We start from the raw sequence: 6,240 nt of genomic DNA, 5'->3' as shown, positions 1-6,240 counted from the left end.
CAACTTATAGCATGAGTTGGCACCAGGGTCCTTAGAGATAGGAGCTAGATAGATTAGTCCAAAGGGCAGAAATGGATTATAAACAGAAATGCTAGAACTCATTTTTTTTTAAAGAAAATTAGATCAAGGTAAAAACTATGAATTTTCTTTTTCACATCCTACTTCTAAATAAACATTGTGTTCACTCAGGGAATCAGTAAATTAAGAACTCAAATATGGACAATAAAGAAGCAAGTAGGAGATTACCAAAAGGAAAAGTCTGAGACCTTTAAAATTTGTTTTTGATCTTCATTGAGATTCCAGGAGATACTACATTGATGGGCTGCTCTTAGCAAAAGAAAATGTAATAACAAGTATAATAGCAGCAATTAAAAATTCTAAGAGATAATTGAGAATGGATATTGCTAGATACCAAAATTAGTAAGTTAGAAATTAAACCTTACAAAATGCACTGTAAAACCTGTCTGAGCTATCATGTTAGCAAAGATTTAGAAAACTAGGTAGGCAAAAGAAATGGCATTTTCTGCCTTGTAAGCTTATACCACCATTTAAAGTGCAAGTTAGCAATATCAATTCAAATTCAGAAGATTCTGGATTTGGACCCAAATCTTCCACATCTAGAACTCAATCCTGAGCAAAGAGATGGACTCCAGAATATTTGTTGTAGCATTCTCTTGTAAACTTGGAAAGAGCCCAAATGTCAATCAATAAAGAAATTAATAACTAATGTGTCTATAAATTTTATTAATTTTTAATTCTGCAACAGTTAAAAAGAATGAGGTACTATCAGAATAATGTCAGAGGTTGTTTAGTGAATGAAATAATTTTGTGTAATAATAAATTTTCTAATATTAATATGTCTAAGAAGAAAGTACGCTTTAAACAGTTGACAGAATGAGAGTTTGACAAGTATTATTTTCTGGCTTAGGTGCATCTACTGTGATTAGGATTGTGGGCAACTGCATATTTTCATGAAGACTATAACAAACTGGGCCCTTTATGTTCATCAATAAAATAAATTTCAAATAAATATTTATTAGCAATAAATATAATCCAACACAGGCAATTTTACAACTGTGTAGCTTGCTTAGAAAGCACAGTAAAAATAATAGCTTATTGAAATCTGGGACATTTGGAAAGAAGTAAGTTCATTAAAGATAAAGCAAATGTAAACAGGTTGATGGGGGGAGGTGATTAGGCAATCATTAATTCAAGGGGAAAATGTACAAGAAAGGAAGTATGAACATAAAATGTTCTCAACAATGAGTGGTAAGTACATAGTTGTAATGATGTGATAGCTACCCCACCTCAAATCTGACCACTATTTGGGAACAATATTAGAGGAAAAGAGAAGAACTAAGTCATAATCTATCATATCACGTAATTGTATATAATGTGTGAAATAATAGGAAATGAATATTATATATTTAAGAAGTCTTTAGTTTTTAATAGATCAGCAACATGTAAATTAATCATTATTTACTTTTATCTTCTCCCACTATATATAATTAAAAAATAATTATTTGAGAAAAAACAAATGGCTGAAAATTAAACTCTAGTACTCTGGAGAACTGAGAGGAATAGGGCAGAGAACTGCTGAGATTTTCATAAGTTTCAAGAGGATTTAATACTTACATGTATGAATACATGCATTTGCTTCAAAACTGGGAGAATTTTTTTAATTTGGAAAAAAAAAACAAAAAAAAACCATGAAGGTACTTACCAGAAAGCCAAGAGAATGAAGAGCACCCCTGGATAGAGCAACTAAGGGTAAAAAAAAACAGAACTGGGCTGCATTGTGACTCAGTGGTAGAGCGCTCACACATGATTCAATCTTCACACATGATTCAATCCTGAGCACCACATAAAAATAAGTAAATAAGACTGTATCCATCTACAACTAAAAAATATTTAAAAAAAAAAAAAGAACCAAGGGACTGTTTTCATTTTAAGACTTCAGAACCCTTTGGTTTTACTAACCCATGTTCAAGTATTTCTTTAGTAAAAACAATTTTTCCTAATAAAAATGCGTTAATTCATGAAAGTTGGGCTTCTGTTATTTCTTGTACACCCCACTTAAAATTTCAAGGAAACTTTGACGGCAGTATATCTACATGGTCAGCTTAAAAAATGTAGAAAGGAAAACATAATAAATTAGCCATGGATCACACAGAAACCCAGAGAACAGTTTTAGGTGTCAGGATTTCTGCATGGTGCCTGCTTCGTTCATCTTTCATAGAGAATCAAGTCTCACTTTTTCCTGGTTGATTTATGGAGTAGCACTATATGGTGGCAAAAATGTAAATAATAAGACATATATTCTAACATTCAGATTAGAACGTTTTGTTTCTATGAACTTGTAATTGTTAACACCCACTTCCTTACAAGCACTGTTTCTCAAAATTTTCCCCACAACACCTGCATCAAGGACAGGACCCAAAATCTGCCTTTCAAACAAGTACCCCTGATTCAGAATCCTGCTCAAATTTATGAAGCACTGATTTAGAACTTTTGCACCCTGCCTAAGGGAAGAAAAAAAAAATGATGTTTTCTATCCCTAGATCTAAGAGAAGGAAAACATGCAAAGGGTAATAAGTTAACATGTAGAGATGGGAGAAGATAAAAGTAAAATAATGATTAGATTTACATGTTGCTGATCTATTAAAAACTAAAGACTTCTTAAATATATAATAAAAAATGCATATGGAAGTATTTCGTATCAGCAAGTCAGAGACATAGTAAGCAACCTCAGTGATAGATGTCTCAACAAAATGTATTTGTTAATAGTTAATAAACAAAAAATTGCAAAGCACATGACCTAATTAGCTAACATGACTTTGTGAGGGAAATGTTGGCTAACTGCTGAAAGGATTTAGAAAAATAATTACCTCTGAAAGATTGAACCCTGTGATTAAGGATGTTCTGGCTATGGAGAAGAAGAAATGCATAATTAAATGAGTACCTGGAATAGAAGTAGAAATTCTAGTGAAAACATATTAGTACTCACAAAGGAGATAAAGGCTATAACCAATCTACATGAAGTTGGGCTATTTATGTGGAAAGGAAAATTACATTAGTGATCATTTTTAATGATATGTCCCTGCCTTTTCTGTCCCTCAGGAGACCTCATGTGTACCAAAATGTTCTCAGACAATACATTGACATTTCTCTTAAACCACTTTCTTTCTGGAACTAAAAAGAGAAAATCACATCAGTATGTGATACTTGGAATAATTTTATAGTCAATAATCAAGGTACATAAAAACTAAATTATTGGAAGGTAAATTTGAGGTGCTTTCTAATTCTGTGCCCCATGAGTCACAGGACACACACTCAGGACAAGCCCTAACAGAATGGAATTTAGTCTATTAGACCTGACAGTGCTGTAACTCAGGAAAAACTGGAGGAAAACCAAATTGGGATTCTGAATGAAACTACCCCTTTTCAGTCACTGGTCATGGTCCTCTTCTAAGGGAAGAAGACTTGGTTTCATGGCAAGACAAAGGCTTAGAGCTACCTAGCATTCCCAAAGCTGCCAGCTGTCTTTACTCTTGACAGGTAAATTAGCAAAACCTGAACTACGTACTATTTTTCCACCAACATTTTATTATGAACTGTTTTAATTACACAGAAAAGTTGAAAGAATGGTACAGTAAGCACCCATCTATCCACTACCTAGATTCTATTTTTAATACTTGCTATCTCTGCTCCCACATATTTAGCCAGCTGCCCATCTTGCATTTTGTTGTATTTCAAAGTAATACTTCATGTTTCATTCTTCAGTTTGCACATCATTAACTATACCTCAGTATTTGTTTATTTGTTTGGTAAAATTTGTGTAGTGAAATACAGATCTTAAGCGTAGCATTCTACTTGTTTTTTTTTTTTTTGTTGTTGTTGTTGTTGTTGTTTTGGTGGGTAGGGGAGGACTGAACTCAGTGGCACTCAACCACTGAGCCATATCCCCAGCCCTATTTTGTATTTTACTTTGAGACAGGATCTCACTGAGTTGCTTAGTGCCTCGCTGTTGCTGATAGTGGCTTTGAACCTGGGATCCTCCTGCCTCAGCTTCCCAAGCTGCTGGGATTACAAGTGTGTGCTGCCACACCTGGTGCGTTCTATATTTGACCACTGTAACCCAAACTTCTCTCTGTCACTTCAAAAAACTCCTTCATATCCTTTCCCAGTCAATCGCCATCCCCGACACCAGAGTCAATCACTATTCTGGTTTTTGTGTCATTATAGATTAGTTTTGTGTATTCCTGAACTTCACATGAATAGAATCATACAGTATGTACTCTTTTGATCTAGCTCATTTCACTCACCATAATTTATTTGTTTTAGCCAGGTAGTATGTATCAGTGGTTAGTTCCTTTTTATTACTGAGTAGTGTTAAAAGATAAACTAAGGCATATTAAATATCATAGAGTTTGAGCAAACAGCAATTCATGAATCAGGCAACTCCAAACAAAAGTGGTTCAGGACTCTGCCACCAGGGGAATGCAAGGCTTTCTATAGGATGAACTCAGAAGCAAGGCAAAGAAAATAACTGCTGGGTTGCAAGTATATCATCACCTTATTTAGTCTATCCCATTGGGAAATCCATGCTTATAGAACGATAATTCAGTTGGCAGCTTTTGGTTGGTTGAACTTAAGTTTCACTTTTTAAATTAAAAATAGAGACATTTATAAGAAATAGCCCAAGTTATGTTTACTTTATGTTTGCAAATCAAGCAATCAAGGTTTTGTATGCTTAGGGAATTCATAGACTTGATCTCCATTTTATTGAGTTTTAATATGGTGCTCCATTGAATGAGTGCACCAGTTTGTTTATCCATTCTCCTCTTGATGGACACAGAGATTCTTTTAAGAGGGGATTTGAGCGTGGCCTTGACAGGTCTAAAGAGGTGGTAATTGAAAATCAGGATGAAGGTAAACATATGCTCCAGACAGAGGGAAAGCCATGGAGAAACCTCATCTCTAGATTCCAAGACAGCATAGTCCCTTACCAAGGCAGGGGAAAGGTCTTCAGGCCCTCTCCCACAAGTGTCAAGTCCCTGCTCTGTTCTTTCACTTTTGCAAAACCACATCTAGTTCAGGTCTGTATTTTCTCACTTGGAACTGTTGGAGTAACCTACATTGGTGATTTTTCAATGTCTGATCTCCCTACCTAACAATCTATCATAAACATGGTCACAAATGCTATCTGAACTGCACCTTGATGATATCAATGTCTCACCCAAATGGTCCTCACCTCACTAAGGACAAACTCCACCTTGACCTTAAGGACATTCTGCAGATGACATTGACCAACTTTTGTGCACTTACTGCTTACCATTTGTCCTCCCTACCTATTATATATATATATATATATTACCTCAGCTCTTCAAAATTTCCCAGATAGACCCAAACTTTGCCACTCCTGTGCCCTTCCTAATGCTATTCTTCCTGTCTATAATTCCTCCTCTATATCCTCCAGTCTAAACCCTACCTATTCCTCGAAATCTGACCCAAATTCCAAATTGTACCTCTTTCACCAAGTCATCCTTCTTATCTCCCAGTACTGTTATGGCTTACAACTGTTATTCTCATTTCCTCTCCTTTAATAATTAGGAACTTTGCACTTGAAGGTCCCAGAAAACCCAACTGATAGTAAAACAAATTGAGGTTTTTCTTACTCTATGCTTCGTTTTTACTCTATGCTTCTTTTCTTACTCTAGGTTTCCTTCAAGGGGGCTACTACTGCTCCAGAGATCAAATCCGTGTTCACAGGGAGAAGAAGAGAGAAAGGGAACAATGTCAGGCACATATTTCCCTTTTATTCAGAAATCAAAACTTGCCCCAAATCTGACTTCTCCCAGCAGACTCTCCTCCTACATTTCAGTGGCCAGACTGGGGAGCATGGCCACTCCTACCTGCAAAGCAAGCTAAGAACGTGGGACACAGGGTTGCAGTGACTGACTTAGAGTCAGTCTAAACTCTAGATGTACATTTGGGATTCTTTAATGTCAGGTCTTACCCCCTACCCAGAGTCTAAATTAACCAGTCCTGATGCAGGGTCTGGGGCTGATACAGCCTCCCCACAATACAAAATCAGTAATCTCTCTTAGCAAGGAGGATGGAATGAGAATACAACTAACAGTATTTACTGTTTCCTACCTAGCTGCCCTGCCAGACTGCCAGCTGTTTCAGGACAGAAACCATCTGTTATTCACCTTTGTCTCCCCTCAAGATATCCAG

The sequence above is a fragment of the Marmota monax genome, unplaced genomic scaffold, assembly GCF_021218885.2.
Source record: "Marmota monax isolate L192 unplaced genomic scaffold, Marmota_monax_Labrador192_F-V1.1 WCK01_AAM20220418_F8-fsc00018, whole genome shotgun sequence".
Lineage (NCBI taxonomy): Eukaryota > Metazoa > Chordata > Mammalia > Rodentia > Sciuridae > Marmota > Marmota monax.
This window is presented reverse-complemented; position numbering follows the sequence as displayed.